Source organism: Lithobates pipiens, unplaced genomic scaffold (assembly GCF_037356315.1).
Source record: "Lithobates pipiens isolate NorthernLeopardFrog02 unplaced genomic scaffold, aLitPip1_a1.2 Scaffold_8, whole genome shotgun sequence".
NCBI lineage: Eukaryota > Metazoa > Chordata > Amphibia > Anura > Ranidae > Lithobates > Lithobates pipiens.
In genome coordinates this window covers 682,253,966-682,280,028 of record NW_027507903.1, presented here as the reverse complement: position 1 = coordinate 682,280,028, position 26,063 = coordinate 682,253,966, and the positions used below count along the sequence as shown (strand labels likewise).

Here is a 26,063-nt window from a genome sequence, read left to right as displayed (position 1 = left end):
TCACTTTATCCAGACTATTCTCTTGAACTGCAGAGACGCAGGGCAGAATTCCATGGGATTAAATCTACATTGCAGCTATATAGAGTAGCATATGCACTTTTATACCCAGCGAGACTGCGTGTGATGGCACTGGGTGGGACTCAGATCTTTGATTCCCCAACTGGGGCATTACTATGGTTGGAAGCTAATAAGGAGACCCTGCAGAGAAACCAGGGGGAAAGGGAGGGAACTTAGCAGGTGGGGGGTGGGAGGGGGAGGGGGGGAGTGGGAAGGGAGAAAGGAGAGAGAGTAAGGGAAGAAAGGGAAAAGAATGGGTACAAGAAAAAGGGGAGAGGGATAGTGGTTTGATTAAAATAGCGGGAAGTGGAAGGCAAATTGAGGAAGGATGGAAGGGAGATCTGGGGGAGGCACATGGGAGGTTGGGAAAAACAAGGTGTATGGATGGTAAGGTCATGTCAAATCCCCCTAGGGAGCACCTAGGTAGGTGGAGGGAGGGGAGGGAGGGGCGGGTTGGGGGGGTAGGGGGGCGGGGGGGAGGGGGGAAGGGAAAATTGTATATAAAATATCACGAGAAGGTAAAAATTGAATACTGCACGATAGATGATCAGGAGAATGAGATAACACTAGTATGCATCCCGATAAGGAAACACACATAATGGTTAAAGTTAATTTACAAGTAAATAGAACACTGAATAATCAAAAGGAGGTGAAATGTATTTGGGAGTACTTCGAATATGGTGATATCTGTAGGGTCTGTATATTATAGGTATTATATATATCTGCTCTATTTATTTGTCTTGCCCTCTTCTCCTTTGGTCCGTTTTTTCTTCTTCCTTTGACAAATGATACAGGCTAAAACACTTAACATTGGGTTGTGGAATGTGAGGGGCTTGGGTAGTACGATTAAAAAAGCGAAATTTTTTTCTATGTTGGAGAGGTTTGATGTTGGACTGGCCTGCCTTCAGGAGACACATTTAACAAAGATGTCTATATCACAATAAAAAAACAGGAAATATCAACAGCAGTATCATTCAGTATATACCTCCTATTCAAGAGGAGTGAGTGTGATAATAAAAGACGGGGTGGGTTTCTCCTGCAGGCAGGCCAGTATTGACGAAATGGGCCGATATGTTTTTCTGTATGGTGTATTGGAGGGTAGATGTTGTATCTTGGCAAATATATATATCCCTCCACCGTTTAAAATGGAGGTTGTGTATAGATTAATGGAATTCATTGGGGACAAGGAAGACGTCCCAATTATAGCGCTGGGTGACTTCAACGAAGTCCTTTATGAAGAGATTGACAGGTTTCCCCCCAGGGTACGATCCAGGAATATGGGTGTAACCAGGTTGAGTTGTTTTTTGAAGGAAATAGGATTAATAGACCTGTGGAGAGAGAGAAACCTGAAAGTTAAACAATATTCCTGTTTCTCAGGATCTTATCTTACCCTCTCTAGAATAGACCTGGCCCTAGGAAATGCAGAAATAGCACAAAATATAAGGAATATAGTATATATGCCCAGAGGAGTCTCAGACCACTCATTGTTAATGGTGACATTAAGCACGGGGGAAAAGAGAACACAAGGAGGATGGAAAATTAGCCCGTTTTGGTTTGAACTAATAAAGGATGTAGAGGAGGTCTCGTCAAAATTACAAAAGTTTATAAGGTTCAATACGGGTACCACCCCAACCAGTGTAACATGGGATGCCCTAAAGGCTTTCCTTAGGGGCATCCTGATTCAGCAGGTAGCAAGAATTAAGCGAAAATCCAGGATGTGGGAGGAGAGTATTAGGAAGGAACTGACAGAGGCCGAAAATAATTATGTAAAAGATCCAACCCCAGAAAAACAAAAAATGTGGTTAAATAAACAACAAGGGTATAAGATAGCAATAAAAAAAAAAAAGAAGAGAGTAAACGAACATTTCAGAAACAGCTCTACTTTGGGGAAGGGGAGGGGGTGGGCAGAATGCTGGCCCAGCTGGTAAAAACAAATTCCCCTCCGTCTGTCATCCCTAGAATTAGAACCTTGAATGGGGCACTATCCTTAAGTGTTAAGGAGATACCAGAAACCTTTGGAGCTTATTATAGAGAACTGTACTGATCGCAAGGGGTGGGGGAGGAAGGGGAAATGGATAGTTTTTTGGAGGGAGTGGAAATGGCGACTCTCACTCAGGAGGAGAGGGAAGAATTAGATGCCCCGATAACCCTTGGTGAATTACAACAAGCAGTGATCGGGATGGCTAATCAAAAGGCCCCAGGACCTGATGGGCTCCTAGGGGAGACATACAGTGGTGTGAAAAAGTGTTTGCCCCCTTCCTCATTTCCTGTTCCTTTGCATGTTTGTCACACTTAAGTGTTTCGGAACATCAAACCAATTTAAACAATAGTCAAGGACAACACAAGTAAACACAAAATGCAATTTGTAAATGAAGGTGTTTATTATTAAAGGTGAAAAAAAATCCAAACCATCATGGCCCTGTGTGAAAAAGTGATTGCCCCCTAAACCTAATAACTGGTTGGGCCACCCTTAGCAGCAACAACTGCAACCAAGCGTTTGTGATAACGTGCAATGAGGCTTTTACAGCGTCCTGGAGGAATTTTGGCCCACTCATCTTTGCAGAATTGTCCTAATTCAGTTACATTAGAGGGTTTTCGAGCATGAACGGCCTTTTTAAGGTCATACCACAACATCTCAATAGGATTCAGGTCAGGACTTTGGCTAGGCCACTCCAAAGTCTTCATTTTGTTTTTCTTCAGCCATTCGGTGGTGGACTTGCTGGTGTGTTTAGGATCATTGTCCTGCTGCAGAACCCAAGTTCGTTTCAGCTTGAGTACACGAACAGATGGTCGGACATTCTCCTTCAGGATCTCTTGGTAGACAGCAGAATTCATAGTTCCTTTTATCACGGCAAGTCTTCCAGGTCCTGAAGCAGCAAAACAGCCCCAGACCATCACACTACCACCACCATATTTTACTGTTGGTATAATGTTCTTTTTCTGAAATGCAGTGTTCCTTCTACGCCAGATATACTTGGACACACACCTTCCAAAGAATTCCACTTTTGTCTCATCGGTCCACAGAATGTTGTCCCAAAAGTCTTGGGGATCATCAAGATGTGTTGTGGAGAAATTGAGACGAGCTTTGATGTTCTTTTTGCTCAGCAGTGGTTTTCTCCTTGGAACTCTGCCATGCAGGCCATTTTTGCCCAGTCTTTCCCTGATGGTGGAGCCATGAACGCTGACCTTAACTGAGGCAAGTGAGGCCTGCAGTTCCTTGGACGTTGTTGTGGGGTCTTTTGTGACCTCTTGGATGAGTCGTCGCTGCGCTCTTGGGGTAATTTTGGGCGGCCGGCCACTCCTGGGAAGGTTCACCACTGTTCCATGTCTTCGCCATTTGTGGATAATGGCTCTCACTGTGGTTCGCTGGATTCCCAAAGCTTTGGAAATGGCTTTATAACCCTTTCCAGACTGATAGATCTCAATTACTTTCTTTCTCAATTGTTCCTGAATTTCTTTGGGTCTCGGCATGATGTGTAGCTTTTAAGGATCTTCTGGTGGACCTTACTGTGTCAAGCAGCTCCTATTTAAGTGATGCCTTGATTGTGAACAGGTGTGGCAATAATCAGGCCTGGGTGTGGCTAGAGAAATTGAACTCAGGTGTGGACAACCACAGTTATAGTATGTTTTAACAAGGGGGGCAATCACTTTTTCACACAGGGCCATGATGGTTTGGATTTTTTTTCACCTTTAATAATAAACACCTTCATTTACTAATTGCATTTTGTGTTTACTTGTGTTGTCCTTGACTATTGTTTAAATTGGTTTGATGTTCCGAAACACTTAAGTGTGACAAACATGCAAAGGAACAGGAAATGAGGAAGGGGGCAAACACTTTTTCACACCACTGTATAGATACTATGGAGGGACTCTGCTCCCAGAGCTGTACAAGACATTAAAGGGTGCAGCGGAGAAGGGAAAATTGCCCGTTTCGATGACAGAAGCCATTATTATTCCCAAACTAGAAAAGGATCCATTAGAGGTAGCTTCATATAGGCCGATCTCGCTACTGAATTTGGATTTTAAAATTTTAGCCAAGGTATTATCAAATAGGCTGAATCAATTTATTACAAAATTAGTTCATGCAGACCAAACGGGATTTATCCTGGGAAGAACTACTAGTATGAATATCAGAAGGGCATTTTTGAATATGCAGACACCGTCAGAGAATATGGGGGCAAGAGCGATAATGTCATTGGATGTAACTAAGGCTTTTGATAGCATAGAGTGGGAGTATTTGTGGCGTGTGTTGGAGAAAATTGGATTTGGACCCTCCTTTACTGGATGGATCAAAATGATGTACAATGCACCTAGTGCAAGGGTAAGGGTTAATAATAAGTTTTCTGAAAAGATTGAAATGAGCAGGGGGACAAGGCAAGGCTGCCCATTGTCTCCTCTGCTCTTTGCACTTGCTATGGAGCCATTGGCAATAGCTGTTAGGTCAGATCCGGGGATAAAAGGGTTCCAAAGGAAGGGAGAGAGACAGGAAAAGATTGCTTTATACGCGGATGATGTCCTCCTTTTCCTGGGGGATACCGACCAGTCTCTGGGGCAGGCAGTTAAATTAGGAGAAGGTTTTGGAAGGTTTACGGGGCTAGTTATAAACTGGGGGAAGTCAGAGTTGCTCCGAGTCAACCCCCTCGATGCTGTGGCTGCGCCGGGGGCTCCCCAGGTAAAGGTGGTGGATGCTATGAAGTACCTGGGTATATATTTTACAGCAAACCCTGATCAGTACATTTATAAAAATTGAATGCCACTACTAAATAAATTTAAGCGAAAGTGTGATGTCTGGAGCCGGCTCCCTTTATCGGTGATGGGCCGGTGTAGCCTGATTAAGATGATATGGATGCCTCAATTGCTATACGTCTTGCACAATTCTCCAGTATGGATATGTAAAAAATGGTTTAAGAAACTGGAAATCCTCTTTCGGGAGCTTATCTGGAAGAAGGGTACGGCTAGGATCCGGCTCCAGACGCTACAGCTTCCAATAGATAGAGGGGGCTTGGCGGTGCCACATCCCAGGAATTATTACTTGGCGGCGCAGCTGCAGCATCTGGCGGGTTGTGACTCGGGAACTGGAAGAAATTTAAAAGGAGGAATTATGATGACAGGAGCCCTACATGAAACCGTGGCCGAGGTATTAGAGGCAGACTCATTCCAGCATAGAAACTCTGTAACTATTATGGTGGGTAAAGTGTGGAAAACAGTAAAAATATTAATGGGGTATACAGGGTTGTCAGAATTTATGCCGTTATGGGATAATAAAAATCTCCCGGAACTACTTTCAATAGGAAAGATTAAAATATGGGAAAGACAGGGTATAACGAGGCTGATCCAACTCTATGATGGCAATGTCCTAAGGTAATTTTTGGACCTAAAGAAGGAATATGATATACCACAACAATCATTTTCTACAGTTGAGACATGCTTTAGCAGCCCAGTTCGGTGTACATATGCCAGTGTGGGATAAAATACCCCTACTTCGGAAGCTACTTACAATGGATAAGGCCAGCGGGTGTATATCGGTAATATATAAACAGTTATGTTTAAATTTCAATCAGGAAATGGATCACCCGAACCAAAAGAGGAGATGGGAAGAGGATTTGGGGGAAATATCGGATGAGCAATGGAGGAGAATAATGGAACTAGGGCCAATGACATCAGTTTCTCCTTCTCAAAAAATCTCGCATCTGATGCTGGTACACAGGGCTTACTATACACCTAAGAGACTATATTTGTTTGGTAGGAGAAATTATGACAGATGCCCTAGATGCCAGAGACACATAGGTGTGGCGATGTCCGAAGTTGTTTCGTTATTGGTGGGGAGTGGTGGAAACTATAAATAAAGTCTTCGAGGTAGAATTGGAAATGGACCCAATACTCTGCGTGCTGGGTTATAGGAAGGTGCTGGGAGAACAAAAATGCACTACGGTGGCAGTTGTCCGCTGCCTATTCCAAGCGTGTAGAATAATTGCACAAAGATGGCAGGCGGAGAGGGCCCCACTGGTGAGTGAATGGATCCAAGTCATCAGTGAATTAATATGGAAGGAGAAGACAATATATGTAAAAAGGGGGAATCTTAGAGAGTTCGAAAAAATATGGAGACCATGGGCAGATGAGATGGGGTATCCTATAGATTAGACACGAGTAGGAGAGATAAGATCAAAACTAAGAAAGGTAAGGTAGACTTTAACTTATGCCATGAGTAAATCCCCCAAAAATATATCACAAAGATAAGGTAATAAAGGAGAGAGAAAATGAGGAAAGGGTAAGGAGAAGCTAAGGAAAAGAAGGAAGAAGGAAGGAGGGAAAGGAAGGAAAGAAGGGAGGAAATAAAAAGAAAAAATAAGGAGTGTGAGAGAAAAGAGAAAACCGCAGTAGAATAGTAATGTTAAAGAGGAGGGGGGAGGAGGGAAGGGTTAACGATAAAAGGATGATAACTAAGGAAACACGGAATATAGAAGACAAGAATTATTGTAAATAGCATGAGAAATTATTTTTGTAATAGTGATATATTATTGTTTTTAAAATGTTGACGTGTACTAAGATGTATTATAAATGTGAAGGAAAATGGAATAAAGAGTATTAAAGAGAATAATGAGCTGAGGTGTGGCTCAAAGACAATACATCAGGATCAGTACACAGAAAGTCATGGGTTCAATACCTCCTTGAGCCACCTGGGGGGTGGCCATTTGCATGGCACGATAGGAATCGTGACAGTAACCCAGCATCCAGTCCAAAGGGTTCCTGGCTCAAGAGCCCCCCTCCTTTCTGCTCACAGATCCATTCCCTCAGCAGGGCAAAGACAATTGCTCCAGACTATTTAACAGCATCCCATCTGGGCACACCTCCCCAGGGATTGTTTAGGCCCTTCTCAATAATCAGGCTGGTCATTTGAATTTTCCCTCCCTAAACTTCAGAAACTTCTTCTAGTGACAGGGGAAAAAAATTCAACTCCCAGCCTGTGAAGCCCTGAACAGACCAGGCCGAACAACCACTGCTCCTCACAACCACTGCTCCTCTGATTACAGCAGAAGCCAAAAAAAAAATTGCGTAGAAGCCCAAATAGTAAGGTGCTACACATATTACAGGACTTATACAGCACCAACAGATTTCACAACGTTTAACAAAATGAAGGGAGACAGTGCAGTTACAAGAGGGTTACGTAGGCCCTGCCTATCGGTGCTTACTATCAGAAAGGGAGGGGCAAGTGTTTAAAAAGGTAATAACTGTGGGGAATGGGTTGATGGATAGGGTAGTTCGGTTTTGTAGGTGGTGCTAGCATACGCTGCCCTAAAGAGATGAGTTTTCAGAGATCACCTAAAGACGAACAGAGTAGGAGATAGTGAGACAGATTTGTGTAGAGTTCCAGAGAATGGGAGAGGCTCCAAAGAAGTGCTGGAGATGAGAAATGGAGGAGGTGACACGGGAGATAGAGAAAAGTTTGTCTTAGGATGAGTGGACTGCTTGGGTGACATTTTGAGATGAGATTGGTGATATAGCTGGGGGCAGAGCTGTGGATGGTTCTGTATGCGGTTGTTAGTATTTTATACGTTGAGTGAGTAGAAGCTGGTGATGGGATTGGTAGTGGAGGCGGTGGACACCAAATGGTTGGTAAGATTCTGTCAGGAGCATTCATGATGGACTGGAGGGGGGATAGCCTATGTAAAGGTAAGCCAAAGAGAGGGATTGCTTCAATAGTTAAGGTGATTTAACAAGCGAATGGAACTGTTTGTGGTGTTGTTGGTTAACCACTTCGATACCGGGGGGCACTTATACACCTTCCTGCCCAGACGAATTTTGAGCTTTCAGCACTGTCGCACTTTGAATGACAATTGCGCGGTCATGCTACACCGTACCCAAGCTAAATTTTTATCATTTTGTTCCCACAAATAGAGCTTTCTTTTGGTGGTATTTGATCACCTCTGGGATTTTTATTTTCTGCTAAACAAATAAAAAAAGGGTGAAAATTTTGAAAAAAAAATTTTTTTTGTTTCAGTTACAAAACTTTGTAAATAAGTATGTTTTCTCCTCCACTGACGGGGCCGCAGTGACTGGCACTGATAAGGCGGCACTGATGGGCAACAATGATGTGGCATCAATGAAGTGGCACTGATAGGCGGCACTGATATGTGACACAGATAGACACTGATAGGTGACACAAATAGGCACTGATAGGTGGCACGGATTGGCATTGATGGGTGGCATGGATAGGTGGCATGGATAGGCATGGATAGGCGGCACGGATGGGCATGGATGGGCACTGATAGGCGGCATGGATGGCACTGATAGGCGGCATGGATGGGCACTGATAGGTGGCACGGATGGGCATTGTAGTGTACAGTACTGTATAGGGATGGATGCCAATAAGTGCCAAACAATAATGCATGCCAATCAGTGATGCCCATTGTGGGAACTGATTTGTATCCATTATGGGCATTGATTGGCATCCATTGTGGGCACTGACTGGCATCCCTGGTGGTCTAGGGGGGCATACCTGTTGCTGGGCATCCCTGGTGGTCTGGTGGCGTCCCTGGTGGTCCAGTGAGGGCATCCTCGTCGGGGCTGTGCTGATAATCGATCAGCACAGACCCCCCCCTGTCAGAGGAGCAGCCGCGAGTGAGGAAAAGCCGATCACCGGCTCTTCCTATTTACACTGATCAGCCGTGATTGGACACGGCTGATCACATTGTAAAGAGTCTCCGTCGGAGACTCTTTACCGAGATTGTAGTTGCGGGGTGTCAGACTGACACCCCGCAACAACAATCGCCGCGATGCGCGCCCCCGGGGGCGCGCAGCGGCTTTATATCCTGATCATGTCATATGACGTCCGGTCAGGATATTACAACCACTTTGCCACCGTCATTTTGCTATATGGCGGGCGGCAAGTGGTTAAGAAGGGGCACATTTTGGAAATGGTTGAATTTTGTTTTTTATCCAGTGATTGGATATGGGGCCAGAAGGAGAGGTCAGAGTTTAGGATTACACCTAACACCCTTGCATGTATGGAGTAACTGATAGCTGTGCTATTGAACCCAATGGTAAAGTTGCGATAGGGGGAATCAGGAAAAGAAAACACTACAAGCTCAGTTTCTGACGGGTTACAAATTGGTGTGAGATTCATACTGATGTGTCAGTCTGTAAATTAGCGAAGCATATGGAGAGTGAAGGGGTGAGCCGAAGAGTAGAGAGATAGATTTGGGTGTAGAAATGGTTTTGGAAGCTGTAGGATGTTACCAACTGGTTCAGGAAAGAGATGTAGAGAGAAGATAACAGGGGCCTAGGGACAGATCCTTGGGAAACTCCAAGGGAAAGAGGAAGAAGAGGAGATAGAGTTGTAGGCGATGCTGAATGTATGCTGAGATAGGTAGGAGGTGAACTTGTCTTGGAGAACAAGGGAGTGGGATTTTTTTTAAAGGAGGAGCAGGAAGTCAACTGTATCAAAGGAAGCATAAAGACCCAATTGAGTAGTGGCCTCTGGCTTTGGCAATTAGTAAGTCGTTAATGAGTTTTAGTAGGGGGGATTCAGTAGAATGTAGGGGACTAAAGCCAGACTTTGAGGGGTTGAGAAGAGTATCAGTGAGGTATCAGCTCAGATACTCGTATACAAAGCATTCAAGAAGTTTGGAAGCAAATTGGAGCAGGGATATTGGTCTTACAGTAGGTTGTTCAAAGTGGTGGGATCTAGTGAGGGTTTTCTAAATATGGAGGTAAGCAATGCATGTTTGGAAGGAGGGTTAGGGAAAATAATTGTGGAGGGGGAAAGGCTAAAATTGTGAATTAAAGAACACATAATAAAGCAGGAGCATGATTGTTGGTATTGTGAGGGAGTAGGATCTAGGGGAGATTAGGTCAGCCTCAGGCCGCGTACACAGGGGCGGACTGTTCGCCCAACTTAGTTTGTCAAACAATCCGACAAACAGTCCGCTCAAAATTTGCATGAGCGGACTTGACCACACACGATGAACGAACAGTCCGCTGAAAGCGTGCGCGATGACGTGAACGGCACGTACGACGGGACGAGAAATTCGACGTCCAATACACTGCAATGCAACCTTCGCCGTGTAAATCCTTTTTGAGCATGCGCGAAACTTAGTTTGTCGAACAAGCCTACACACGAGCGGACTGTCCGCTCAAACCAAGTTTCAGCGGACTGTCTTACGGGAATTCCGAAAAACTTTGTTCGTCAGACTGTCCGCTGAAACTGTCCGCTGAAGCCCACACACGAGCGGACTGTCCGCTGAAACACTGTTCAGCGGACAAAGTTGGGCGAACAGTCCGCCCGTGTGTACGCGGCCTCAGAAAGATGAAGAAGAAGTATTTTTCTCAGCGGTAACAGGGTCAGGAGAGGAAAGTATTGTGTGTGGTGGTAGACATTGTATACTTTTGGGGGTGGATAAAGATATATAGCAGAGATCTCATCATGAATTATATTGAAGTTTTTTTTTTTAATAATTTGGAAATCTTTTGGGCAGTGAGTAGTGATGGACGAACTTCCGACGGGACGTTTCGCGAACGCGGACCGCGAACGCGGCCAATAGTTTGCGAACCGGAGCGTTCGCGGCGGGCCCCATTGACTTCAATGGGAGGCGAACTTCGCAAACCTATAGGTCAAATTTGCAGCCACAAAATAATTATTAGCTGTGCAAACATAGTCCCACCACATAGCTAATGACATAACACATGTATGAGGTGAATCTGGGATCGACAACTACAAGCATTCTTTTTTTATATGGGAAATTGTGACAATTCAGGACTGTGGAGCGCATGAAGGCAATGGAGGAGAGGGAAGGTCAGGGACCAGGGTAGGCAAAGAAGAGGGTGCAGGAGATGATCACCAGCAGCGTGACATACAGCAATGACACCTGCACCGTGATAGAGTCATCTGACAACAGCACCGTGATAGAGAGCACTGACATCAGCAGCGTGACATACAGCAATGACACCTGCACCGTGATAGAGAGTACTGACATCAGCACTGTGATATACATCACTGACACCTGCACCGTAAGCAGCCCCAGGAGGAAGTCAGCATAGCACAGGGATGGTGGGAGCCCCTCATAATGAGCCTAGCACAGGGATGGTGTGAGCCCCTCATAATAAGCAGCCCCAGGAGGAAGTCAGCACAGCACAGGGATGGTGTGAGCCCCTCATAATAAGTAGCCCCAGTAGAAATATGACCCACCCCTGTATACCACCCCTGCGGAAGGGCCTGCCTCTTCCTCTGCCTGTCATTTTTTAAATGACCCTGTGACAAAGCTCTCAGTCCCTATACCGATGAAGGACTGCTGCAGTATAGGGCAGCGGTCAGCAGTAGTGCACCTCAACCCTATGTATTGTGGACCGATACCAGTCCTTATAGAATAGCAGACTGTACCTTACTCAACCCTATGTACTGTAGCACCCTACACTAAGTTACCAGTCCTTATAAGGACCTTTGTGGACCAAGTAGGTTGTGTGTGACTGATTAGCAGACTGTACCTCAGTCCCTATACTGATGAAGGACTGCTGCAGTATAGGGCAGCGGTCAGCAGTAGTGCACCTCAACCCTATGTATTGTGGACCGATACCAGTCCTTATAGAATGGCAGACTGTACCTCACTCAACCCTATGTACTGTAGCACCCTAGACAGACCAAGTTACCAGTCCTGATAAAGAGCTTTGTGGAACAAGTGAGTTGTGACTGATTAGCAGACTGCAGCAGAAGGGCAGCAGTCAAGTATAATATTCTTTCTATATTTGGAAGAAAGAATATTATACGTGTACAAGCCTATTACCATACCACTGATACCAGTCCTGAAAAGAACCTTTGTGGAACTAATAGTAACAGCTACTGTTTAAACTGACCCTCACTGCCTGACACACTGCTTCCTGCCTGTACCTATATAAAATGGCAAAACAGAGGCTGCTGGAACAATAACTGGTTACTGGGATAGCACTTTTGTGGACCTGATAGTAACAGCTAATGATGATGATGGTTGATGATGATGACTAATCTGGCTGTCCCTACAACAGCAGCACACAGCGCTCTGTCCCTCTCTCTAAACTGACAAAAGACACTCAGGCTGCTGCAACAATCAGTAGCACAGCAAACCTATATACACCTAACACCTATACCAGTCCTGAAAAGAACTTTTGTGTACCAAATAGCTAGCGATTTATCTCCCCCTACTCCACACAGCAACCTCTCCCTATAGTGACAGAAGAAAGAATGTAAAATGGCCGCCGGATCGGGTGTATTTATAAGTTAGGGGGAATGTCCAAGTGTCCATGTGCTGTAATGTCTCCATTGGCTGTCCTGTACCCCATGATGGATGTGTCATCAGGTCAAAGTTCTTTTACACAGTAAAAACACGGAAGTCCGCCGGGCGAACAAGGCCAATAGTCCGCCGAACGGGCGGACCGCGAACAGGCGAAATTCGCCGCGAAACGACCGCCGGGCGAACTGTTCGGCCATCACTAGCAGTGAGTGAGTTAGTGGGTGGAGGCAGCGAGGGACAAAAATTAGAGTAGAAGGAGTACAGACAAAGCTCGTTTGGTTGTACTTGTCCTGTGGATCGCAAGAGTGCAGTTCATTCTGCACTCCTGTGGCCCATTTTCAGCAGACAGCGGGCTGAAGGCCGCTGCCGGCTGAGGTCACAGAGCCGGTCCAGGCTCGGGGAAATATTGCAATGATATGGTCGGGATCTGCCCACATGCCTGGACCGGCACCCGGCTCAGCCTGTCATCAAGCTACTGAGAGCCTGAGCCAGCCACTCCCGTCCCCTCCACAGCCAAGCACGGCAGTGAGCATGGAGGGGGCAGAGCAGAGAGCCGGTGACTGACAATCACCAGCTCTCTGCTCACAGAGCTTTTAAAAAATTGATCGGTGGTGATTGCTTGGTTCTCAGTCTTAGAGCCAGCGGGGGACAGATTCAGCATTGTAATGATGCTGTGTCTACCTAGATCAGTGATGGCGAACCTTGGCACTCCAGATGTTTTGGAACTACATTTCCCATGATGCTCAACAGCACTGTAGAGTGGATGAGCATCATGGGAAATGTAGTTCCAAAACATCTGGGGTGCCAAGGTTCGCCATCACTGACCTAGATAAATGTGATTTAAAAAAAAAAAAAAAAACATTCCCATACTTCTCTTTTAAGGGTAGAAAAGAGTTGATGATGACTGGATGGGAGGGTATTATTGAGGGTGTAGAAGTACAGTAGGTTTGTTTAGCAGCATGGAGACAGCAGTTGTATTTTAGGAGATTTGTGTTGGGTGAAGTCTTGCAAGGATTTATTTCCACTCCACACCCCTACAGCTTAATACACCCTACTACAGCTATATCTTCTGGTGTCTGTTTTTCAGGTTTGCAGCCATCAGGACCTGGTTCTGCACATAGAGAATTACATGTGTCACACACACTTAAAGAGGAAGTAAAGTTTCGTTATGATACAGTGTGAGCAGGATAGGAAGCCAGGATCAGAGACAGAAATGTGGTCACAGGAATAGCCAGGGTCATCAACAGGTGGGCAGAATCCAAGACCAGGTCAGGAGCAAGCTGGGTCAGCAACAAGGGAATCAGACAGGATAAATGCAAGGCACAGGGAACAGCTGAAGATCAGTCAGCACAGAACATGGGCATGAGCAACCTTTAGATAGCCCATCTGGCGCCAACAGGAATTGTGCATGTGCATATACGTGTGCGCACATCCACATTTTCCCACAGGCACTTAGTCCCCTTTTGTGGGAATTACCATGTACATATCTACACACCAGAGTTCTCACAGGGATTCCCTGACGAGCATAGAACAGTAATCGCCCATCACGCGACTCCTTCAGAACTTGCTGGAGTGCCAGGCTGAGGTATGGTCAGGTGGAGCTGAATCCATCTCTTTTCCACACCCTGAAAGGTGGAACGATTTGTCAGTCAAGCAGATAGGGGGGGATCCTGACAATATTACTGGTATCCTTCCTAAACTTGGCATGGGTCTGCCCTTTCAACTGATAGTGGCAAATAGCCCACTGGTTGTTGGTCATAGGAGAATGTTAGTCAATATATTCCTGTGAGCCAAAAGACAAGTACACCCATAAAAGGGACAGTCATGCTTCTCTTCTAACCTAAAGGGTTGACTGCTTCATGAGAAAATTTACATGCATGCCTTGAATGCATGCCATGCCCACCGTCAGTGATGCCCGTGATGCCAGTCTGATCCTCGTTCATCCAGGACTCTCGGAACACCTCCAGAAATTGTTGATGCTCACCGACACTGGCAAGGTCTTCAACCGGTCTTCCTCGAGGAGGAATGCCAGCCACGACAGGGACTTTCAATTCACTGAGGAGCATTACTGACTACAATCCTGTGAATTGGTTTACTTACTGTGCCATTAAAGTCTCATACCGCAAAACACATAGTTACACATAGTTGGCACTGCTCTTCCTCTTGTCTTCCCTGCAGAGTCACTTCTAGCTCCTCCACAGTGGCCGCCGCTCAGGTAGCACCTTGGCCTTTTTTCCTCATGTGACTGTCATTGTTTTATTGTTTCTATTTTATTAATTCAACCTAGCTGGTTTGGGTCAGATAGCTTCAAGTGTGCCAGATCTCTTCCCTCTTGCATTTGGGTCAGTACTCTGTGCGGGCCAGTTAAGTTCCTCCAAACTCGCTCATCCATGTCTTTATGGACCTCGCTTTGTGCACTGGTCCAAATCATTTGGTGGAGGGGGGATTATGGTGTGGGGGTTGATTTTCAGTGGTTGGGCTTGGCCTCTTAGTTTCAGTTATAGGGAGCTCTTGGGTCACAGGAATATATTGACTAACATTCTCCTATGACCCACAGCCAGTAGGCTATTTGCCACTATCAGTTGAAAGGGCAGACCCATGCCAAGTTTAGGAAGGATACCAGTAATATTGTCAGGATCCCCCCAATCTGCTTGACTGACAAGTTGTTCCACCTTTCAGGGTGTGGAAAAGAGATGGATTCAGCTCCACCTGACCATACCTCAGCCTGGCACTCCAGCAAGTTCTGAAGGAGCCGCTATCAGTTGAAAGAGCAGACCCATGCCAAGTTTAGGAAGAATACCAGTAATATTGTCAGGATCCCCCCAATCTGCTTGACTGACAAGTCGTTCCACCTTCAGGGTGTGGAAAAGAGATTGATTCAGCTCCACCTGACCATACCTCAGCCTGGCAATCCAGCGAGTTCTGAAGGAGCCGCTATCAGTTGAAAGAGCAGACCCATGCCAAGTTTAGGGAGGATACCAGTAATATTGTCAGGATCCCCCCCCATCTGCTTGATTGACAAGTCATCCTCATACCAATACATTTTGGACAATTTCATGCTCTCGACTTTGTGGGAACAGTTTGGGGATGGTCTCTTCTTGTTTCAACATGACTGCGCACCAGTGAACAAAGCAAGGTCCATAAAGACATGGAGGAACATGACTGGCCTGTGTAGAGTCCTGACCTTAACCCTATAGAACATCTTTGGAATGAATTAGAGTAGAGACTGCAAGCCTGACCTCACACACGCGCTTCAGAAAGAATGGTCAAACATTCCCATAGACACACTCCTAAACCTTATGGATAGCCTTCTCAGAAGAGTTGAGGCTTTTATAGCTGCAAAGGGTGGGCCAACTCAATATTGAATCCTACGGACTAAGACTGGGATATCATTAAAGTTCATGTAAAGGCAGGTGTCCCAATACTTTTGGTAGTATAGTGTATGTTGTTTGCGTTCTTGGGAAATTCTCAGTCCTTAGTTCTATTGGGGTGTTTGGTATTAGGTATCTGAGCTGTGTAATTGAGGGACCAGAGATACAGTAAATGTAGATTGCATATGTCGCTGTGGTTGCAGTACACATTGCGTAAATTTTCATTTCTCTTTTTGTGGTGAACAGTGAGGCTGTAATTTGTATAATTTTCGGTTTTTGAGGAATGCTGATCTTGCTGTTGGAGGTCGGAGGAGGGGGAGAGTTATTAATGAGGAAGGAACTATATAACACCCAACCCTTCCACTCATCTCACCATTACCAGGAGGACCTTCTGAGGGCTGAGACTGGACAAAGGAGACTGGACAAAGGGAGACTGGACAAAGGGAGAAGGCTTCAACCAGACCAACCACACCGTACACAGAGATCGCAGGTAACACACAAAGCCGGGGTACTAAGATAAATATGTCTTATTGTCTTGGAGTAAGGATAAAGATGATAAAAATCAGCAATCCTAATATTTATGGTGTCCAGAAGTCAGGTCAGGACAGTCAGGAACCCAACACCCTAATTCCGCGTACACACGAGCGGTCTTTCCGTCTGAAAATTCTTGGATGTTTTTTTCGGACGGAATTCCGCTCAAGCTTGGCTTGCATACACAGAGGTCACACAAAATCTCTCTGAACTTTTGACCGTCCAGAACGCGGTGACGTACACCGCGGTGACGTACGTAATATTGAGTTGGCCCACCCTTTGCAGCTATAAAAGCCTCAACTCTTCTGGGAAGGCTGTCCACAAGGTTTAGGAGTGTGTCTATGGGAATGTTTGACCATTCTTTCTGAAGCGCGTTTGTGAGGTCAGCCGAGAAAATGAAGTTTAATGCTTCCGAACGTGCGTCGAATTGTTTCCGAGCATCCATCGGAACGTTTGCGTGTCGGAATTGCTTGCACACGAACGGAATTTCCGAAACTTTTTCCCGTCTGAAAAATTGAGACCGTGCTCTCAAACTTTTGCTGGCGAAAATTCGGCCGATGGAGCATACACACGACCGCATTTTTTCCGACGAAAAGCTCTCATCGGTCTTTTTCTGGCCGAAATTCCGATCGCGTGTACGCGGCATTGGAAGGAAGGTCACCGCTGAGCTCAGCCACTGCTGGGATAGGAGAGGAGAGAGAGCACTGTGCAAGGATGGCTTTTATATCGGGCAAGCTCATCCATGTGATGCCAACGGGGGTGTGGGGGGGCGCTCAATGTGTGCTTTGTCCTGGAAATAAGTCGGGACGTAGGAAAGTAAACTTTGAGAGATTTTCATCTGGGCTTTTTTGTAGGTGGAAAAGACCTACAGGTATGACATTTGCATTACACAATATATTTACAAATGAAGCAGGGCTTTTTAAACCACTAAGGCCCTTTGTCTGCATGGACCAGTTTATGGAAAAGGTGAAGGTAGCCTTTATTGTAGAGAATAGATAGATCCAGTCTCATCAGTCCCTGTCCTCCAGAGGATGGTTACCATTACCGTATATATTGAAGTTGTGAGAGGAAACCAAGCAAGTTTCCATTGCTGGTTGCAGCATGATAAGGCACAAAACCACCAATCAAATAATTGACCTCAACCCCTTCCTCCCCCTCCCTGCCTTCTGTGTTCGCACAGTAAAAGAGGTTCAATTAAAGAGAGACAGTCTGAAGGCAAGCACCTTCTTCTTTGTCTCTAGAAAACCCATAGGGGTCTATCGATAAAGCAAAACGTTTTGTCTATGTTAATATGGGATGAGGGTACCCTCTTTATCTTTTTGTATTAATACTCATTGAGGCATTATCATTTCCAATAAAGCAAAAATAAAAATAAATACCGCGCTAAACCTAAATCTACACTAGTACAACTAGTAAAAATCGCTGCAGCTCAGTTTTACAAGATACACGTAAACACAATAAGATAACAAAAGGAAAAAGCCGTGCACATACATAAATACTATAAATAAATTAAATATAAACACCTATGAGTGATTAATTATATATATATGTGTATATATATATATATATATATATATATATATATATATATATATATATATATATTAATTAATTGATTGCAATAATAGTGAGAAAAATTGATCTACTCTTCTAATACATCAAACATAACATCATTTATAAAAAGAATTATAAATATTTAATTATAACTTATTTATAAATTATATAATTATAAATTATAATAATAATAATAAATAAATAAATAATAAATAATAAATAAATATAAGTGTTAATAATGAAGTTCGAAAAATCCCAGTGAAGTGATAAAAAAGTCCAATAAATTAAAAAAATTCCAGTGAGAACTTAATAAATACCTAAATTGATAAAAAGTAAAAATTCATAAGAATTCATGAAAAATAGAAGATATTAAGTTAATAGTAACAAAAAAAATATATATATATATATATATATATATATATATATATAGATATATAGATATATATATATGTATAGATATATACATGTGATAATAATAAAAAAAATAGTGGTAATAATGAGTGTAATAACAATGTAAAAATAAAAAATAATAAATAAAAAAAATGTTTAATCTTCTGTGCAACCGAAAAACACCAAGGATCGTGACCACCACACCACACAAAATATGCGCTTACCAAAATGCAAGCGATTTCATGCCCATAGTCAATCTCCACAGCACCTCCTCAGACCATGATCACAATAGGGCTCCCTTATTGAATAAAACAGGCCGGGGACCATCAACACCAGCACGTGAAGCAGAAAGGCAGTACTTGGGATCCCAGAGAGTGATAAAAAAGTCCAATAAATTAAAAAAATTCCAGTGGGAACTTAATAAATACCTAAATTGATAAAAAGTAAAAAAAAAGAATTCATGAAAAAATAGAAAATATATATAAAAAAAAAAAAAAATATATATATATATATATATATATATATATATATATATTAGTGATGTAAAAATAAAAAATAATAAATAAAAAAAGTGTTTAATCTTCTGTGCAACCGAAAAACACCAAGGATCGTGACAAGCAAGCGATTTTCATGCCCATAGTCAATCTCCACAGCACCTCCTCAGACCATGTTCACAGTAGGGCTCCCTTATTGAATAAAGTGGGTCGGGACCGTCAACAGCAGCACGTGAAGCAGAAAGGCCGTACTCGGGATCCCAGGGAAATGGAAAGAAAGACTCACTATAGCATAATTCCGTATAACAAATTTAATAAAAGTAAAGAAATACACTTACATAGAAAGCAGTAAAAACGCCCATAAAAAATGCCGGCCGGCATGCAATCGCCCTGTCCAACCTACGCTGTATCGCAATGACATCAGCATGTCTGCCACCCGACGTACGTTTCGTCGTAAAAAGACTTATTCGTGGGGACCCCACGAATACGTTTTTTTTTGTTTACGACGAAACATATGTCTGGTGGCAGACGTGCTGACGTCATCGCCATAATCACACATAGGTGTTTATATTTCATTTATTTATAGTATTTATATACGTGCACGGCTTTTTCCTTTGGTTATCTATCAATAAAGGTTTTCCCACAGCTTCCTCCCAAGACTCACACGTTGCTTTAATTGGATTTAAATGAAGAAATGTGAGAATTCCCGGAGAGAAAAGTTCTATGAAGACATTTACAGGGTATAATGGAAATAGACCCCCATAGTGCTCCGTGATTCCAGTCTCATGAGTTCTTCCGTTATGAATTATGAATATGAAAGTTTTATAGACACGTGCAAGCCGGAAATTTTTGTTCTGTTTTGGTAAAATAGTTGGAGCAACTGGTCGTTAAAGAGTGCACATTTGCGGAATCATTGACAACCTTGACTCACCTGCTGTCAATGAGATTCCCTGCTGACAACAGAATAAAAACAAAAGAAGTGCAGCATTAAAAATAATAAGAAAACAAAAAACACCATGCCCCCCCCCCTTTTTCCATACCAGGCCTTTCAGGTCTGGTATGGATTTTGAGGGGAACCGCATCCCCCCCCAAATCCATACTGGACCCTTATCTGAGAAGGCCAGGAGATGAGGGAACGAGCTAGTGCCCCCCGTCCCCCCTTAAACCATATCAGGACATGTGTCCTCAACATGGTGGGGCTTTGGGGAAGGGGGTCTCCCCCCCAAAGCCCCTTGCCACCATGCCGATGAAGACAAGTGCCTCTTCCCCACAACCCTGGCCTGGCAGTTGTAAGGGTGGGAGGGGGGTGACTTTTTGAAGTTTGGGGACCCCTTTATTAAGGGGCCCCCCGTCCCCCACCTCCTTGTTAATGAGTATTGGGTACATAGCACCCCTACTCAATTGACAGAAAAATGGGCAAACAAAATAAAAACATAGTTTTTGATAAGTCCTTTATGAAAAAATAAATAAATGTTCCCCGAAGTAGATCCTACATCAGTCTTGATGAACACTGACCCACAAAGCGCCACCCACCAAACACGACCGGTCCTGTCAAGAGACACTTGCCGAATGACAGGTAAACATTGGTGAATCTACCCTGCTGTACTCCTCCCAGTGACACCCCCATCAGGGTCAGTAAGTATAAGGGGGGTGAGGGGGGGGATCCAAATACTGTGAAAAAATGGAATCTTCCACCTCAGGTCTGGTCTGGTAGGCTTGGATTACCCATGGAGATGAAAGGGTCAATGGATATGGTACAACCATTTCCTATTATTTGACATTTCCTGTCTTGTATTCAGAGGTTCCTGTTCTTTTGACTGTTGCATTATGGCAACGGTGATCTCATCTCACCGTTACCAGGAGGATCTGTTGAGCACTGAGAGGGGCTGAGGCTGGAAAAATGGAGAAAGATTTAACCTGACCGACAATGCAGAGATCGAAGTTAACACACAAATGATGGGGAACTACATTGAGTGATTGACCCAGAGTGAGAATGCAGATCAGAGAAGTTAGAAGTCAACATGAAGGCCAGGAACCTAGGAGGAGGGGTCACCATATAGAGAAATCTATTATCCCGATATCTGAACTCCTAGGAGGAGGGGTCACCATATAGAGAAATCTATTATCCCGATATCTGAACTCCTAGGAGGAGGGGTCACCATATAGAGAAATCTATTATCCCGATATCTGAACTCCTAGGAGGAAGGGTCACCATATAGAGAAATCTATTATCCCGATATCTGAACTCCTAGGAGGAAGGGTCACCATATAGAGAAATCTGTTATCCCGATAACTGAACAACTAGGAGGAGGGGTCACCATATAGAGAAATCTATTATCCCAATATCTGTACTCCTAGGGGGCGGGGTCGCCATATACAGAAATCTATTATCCCGATATCTGTACTCCTAGGAGGAGGGGTCACCATATAGAGAAATCTATTATCCCGATATCTGAATTCCTAGGGGGGGGGGGGGGGGGTCACCATATAGAGAAATCTATTATCCCAATATCTGTACTCCTAGGGGGCGGGGTCGCCATATACAGAAATCTATTATCCCGATATCTGTACTCCTAGGAGGAGGGGTCACCATATAGAGAAATGTATTATCCCGATATCTGTACTCCTAGGAGGAGGGGTCACCATATAGAGAAATGTATTATCCCGATATCTGTACTCCTAGGAGGAGGGGTCACCATATACAGAAATCTATTATCCCGATATCTGTACTCCTAGGATGAGGGGTCACCATATACAGAAATCTATTATCCCTATATCTGTACTCCTAGGAGGAGGGGTCACCATATAGAGAAATCTATTATCCCGATATCTGTACTCCTAGGAGGAGGGGTCACCATATAGACAAATCTATTATCCCGATATCTGTACTCCTAGGAGGAGGGGTCACCATATAGAGAAATCTATTATCCCGATATCTGCACTCCTAGGAGGAGGGGTCACCATATACAGAAATCTATTATCCCTATATCTGTACTCCTAGGAGGAGGGGTCACCATATAGACAAATCTATTATCCCGATATCTGTACTCCTAGGAGGAGGGGTCACCATATACAGAAATCTATTATCCCCATATCTGTACTCCTAGGAGGAGGGGTCACCATATACAGAAATCTATTATCCCGATATCTGTACTCCCAGGAGGAGGGGTCACCATATAGAGAAATCTATTATCCCGATATCTGTACTCCTAGGAGGAGGGGTCACCATATACAGAAATCTATTATCCTGATATCTGCACTCCTAGGAGGAGGGGTCACCATATACAGAAATCTATTATCCTGATATCTGTACTCCTAGGAGGAGGGGTCACTATATACAGAAATCTATTATCCCCATATCTGTACTCCTAGGAGGAGGGGTCACCATATACAGAAATCTATTATCCCGATAACTGTACTCCCAGGAGGAGGGGTCGCCATATACAGAAATCTATTATCCCGATATCTGTACTCCTAGGAGGAGGGGGTCACCATAATACAGAAATCTATTATCCTGATATCTGCACTCCTAGGAGGAGGGGGTCACCATATACAGAAATCTATTATCCTGATATCTGCACTCCTAGGAGGAGGGGTCACCATATACAGAAATCTATTATCCTGATATCTGTACTCCTAGGAGGAGGGGTCACCATAATACAGAAATCTATTATCCTGATATCTGCACTCCTAGGAGGAGGGGTCACCATATACAGAAATCTATTATCCTGATATCTGCACTCCTAGGAGGAGGGGTCACCATATACAGAAATCTATCATCCTGATATCTGTACTCCTAGGAGGAGGGGTCACCATATAGAGAAATCTATTATCCCGATATCTGTACTCCTAGGAGGAGGGGTCACCATATAGAGAAATCTATTATCCCGATATCTGAATTCCTAGGGGGGGGGTCACCATATAGAGAAATCTATTATCCCGATATCTGAACTCCTAGGAGGAGGGGTCACCATATAGAGAAATCTATTATCCCGATATCTATACTCCTAGGGGAAGGGGTCACCATATACAGAAATCTATTATCCTGATATCTGTACTCCTAGGAGGAGGGGTCACCATATAGAGAAATCTATTATCCCGATATCTGTACTCCTCGGAGGAGGGGTCACCATATAGAGAAATCTATTATCCCGATATCTTTACTCCTAGGAGGAGGGGTCACCATATAGAGAAATCTATTATCCCAATATCTGTACTCCTAGGGGGCGGGGTCGCCATATACAGAAATCTATTATCCCGATATCTGTACTCCTAGGAGGAGGGGTCACCATATAGAGAAATGTACTATCCCGATATCTGTACTCCTAGGAGGAGGGGTCACCATATACAGAAATCTATTATGCCGATATCTGTACTCCTAGGAGGAGGGGTCACCATATACAGAAATCTATTATCCCGATATCTGTACTCCTAGGAGGAGGGGTCACCATATACAGAAATCTATTATCCCGATATCTGTACTCCTAGGATGAGGGGTCACCATATACAGAAATCTATTATCCCTATATCTGTACTCCTAGGAGGAGGGGTCACCATATAGAGAAATCTATTATCCCGATATCTGTACTCCTAGGAGGAGGGGTCACCATATAGACAAATCTATTATCCCGATATCTGTACTCCTAGGAGGAGGGGTCACCATATAGAGAAATCTATTATCCCGATATCTGCACTCCTAGGAGGAGGGGTCACCATATACAGAAATCTATTATCCCTATATCTGTACTCCTAGGAGGAGGGGTCACCATATAGACAAATCTATTATCCCGATATCTGTACTCCTAGGAGGAGGGGTCACCATATACAGAAATCTATTATCCCCATATCTGTACTCCTAGGAGGAGGGGTCACCATATACAGAAATCTATTATCCCGATATCTGTACTCCCAGGAGGAGGGGTCACCATATAGAGAAATCTATTATCCCGATATCTGTACTCCTAGGAGGAGGGGTCACCATATACAGAAATCTATTATCCTGATATCTGCACTCCTAGGAGGAGGGGTCACCATATACAGAAATCTATTATCCTGATATCTGTACTCCTAGGAGGAGGGGTCACTATATACAGAAATCTATTATCCCCATATCTGTACTCCTAGGAGGAGGGGTCACCATATACAGAAATCTATTATCCCGATAACTGTACTCCCAGGAGGAGGGGTCGCCATATACAGAAATCTATTATCCCGATATCTGTACTCCTAGGAGGAGGGGGTCACCATAATACAGAAATCTATTATCCTGATATCTGCACTCCTAGGAGGAGGGGGTCACCATATACAGAAATCTATTATCCTGATATCTGCACTCCTAGGAGGAGGGGTCACCATATACAGAAATCTATTATCCTGATATCTGTACTCCTAGGAGGAGGGGTCACCATAATACAGAAATCTATTATCCTGATATCTGCACTCCTAGGAGGAGGGGTCACCATATACAGAAATCTATTATCCTGATATCTGCACTCCTAGGAGGAGGGGTCACCATATACAGAAATCTATCATCCTGATATCTGTACTCCTAGGAGGAGGGGTCACCATATAGAGAAATCTATTATCCCGATATCTGTACTCCTAGGAGGAGGGGTCACCATATAGAGAAATCTATTATCCCGATATCTGAATTCCTAGGGGGGGGGTCACCATATAGAGAAATCTATTATCCCGATATCTGAACTCCTAGGAGGAGGGGTCACCATAATACAGAAATCTATTATCCTGATATCTGTACTCCTAGGAGGAGGGGTCACCATATACAGAAATCTATTATCCCGATATCTGTACTCCTAGGAGGAGGGGTCACCATAATACAGAAATCTATTATCCTGATATCTGTACTCCTAGGAGGAGGGGTCACCATATACAGAAATCTATTATCCTGATATCTGTACTCCTAGGAGGAGGGGTCACCATATAGAGTAATCTATTATCCCGATATCTGTACTCTTAGGAAATATCTGTTTGTCCTTCCATCTCCATCTTTCCATTCTGCAGCAGCTGATCTTTGTTAAAAGCCGGGGTCACCTTAAATAAAATATAATAATTGTAGACTGGACCATAGATTGTAGACTACGTGACCAATCTTCACTCCATGGAATCTACTTTATGCTGCCTTTACACTGATCTGTCTTTCTTCCGCTTTTGCCTTTAAAAAAAGGGGAAGAAAAACACAAGACCCTGAAATCCTGCGAAATCCTTTCACACCGATCAGTTGTTTTGTAACGTCGGCATTTTGTAAAATCCTGATTGCTGCATTTTTGGTGCAGTAAAAATAAAAGAAAAGTCTAAAAAAATACACCACCTGATTAAAATAAATTAAAAGCGCATCAAAAACGCAAACCGCGTTACACCTGCTTTATTCACTAGTGCATTAAGAGCCAGAATTGTGGCAAAAACAAGGAAGAAAAGCAGCAACAATACATATGCATTTTTACCACCTTTGTGCCCAATTGTTGTTACATTTTTTGTACATTGTATGAAAAGATACATTTGTTGTACACTGTAAAATTGAAAAAAAAAATTATACATTTACACATTTTTGCAGTAAAAATGTGCATTTATTATTATTTTTATTTATTTATTTTGAAGAATACATTTTAATTTAATTAATTACATTTAATTATTTTGTTAGAAAATTTCCAGCAACACGAGACATCAAAGTGCAGCGTTAGATCTCCAGATCACTTATCCCCGGGGATAAAAATGGCAGCGGCAGATGTTTCTCTAGTTATCTATACAACATACACTTCTTGAAGATTTTGTTTATTGACAATGAGGCTCAATAATCAGATTAGGAATCTGTTGAGTCTTTTTTTATTCACACAAGGACCCATCGAATCGCTCTTCCTAACCCCTTCATGACGAAGGGAAAGCCAATCATAACTTCTGAACACAGTTTTGCAACTTTGACTTGTGTTAGTAGATTTGTATAAATATCATCACAACTGCTTGGTGTATCCGGGTGGATTATACCGTGTGTTTTTGGACTTTAATTTGGTGGTAAATGGTAACGGATTTCTCCTGATTTATTCTTATTATTTTATTATTATCAAAGGAAACCTGACCCCAAAAAGTATATTTCTTGCTATTACCATAACTTACCACCAAAGAACAATCCAAAGTAAATTCTCCTGCTTCTGACAATTGCAGTGATACCACATATGTGGACGTTAGTGGTTGCATGTACCGTACTATGGACCAGAAACAATGGTGTGCATTTTGACCTTTTTTAACCTACCTAATTACACTGACCCTAACTCTGACACTGACCTAGATTAAACTGTCTTTAATATTAGTATTAGTAAGGTTACATAGTTAATATGGTTGAAAAAAGACATAAATCCACCCAGTTCAACCCACAAATTGCTATTATTATTATT

General features: G+C 43.5%; 1 protein-coding gene across 1 annotated transcript in view; it reads left to right on the top strand.

Annotated features, from left to right (window-relative positions):
• Nucleotides 1-16,059: 16,059 nt before the first annotated feature.
• The window catches only part of LOC143962126 (uncharacterized), a 57,208-nt gene continuing 47,204 nt past the window's right edge, over nucleotides 16,060-26,063 (top strand). The window contains exon 1 of the mRNA XM_077471451.1: nucleotides 16,060-16,178. The gene's annotated coding sequence lies outside the window, so the exon portion shown is untranslated. The remainder of the gene's footprint in view (nucleotides 16,179-26,063) is intronic.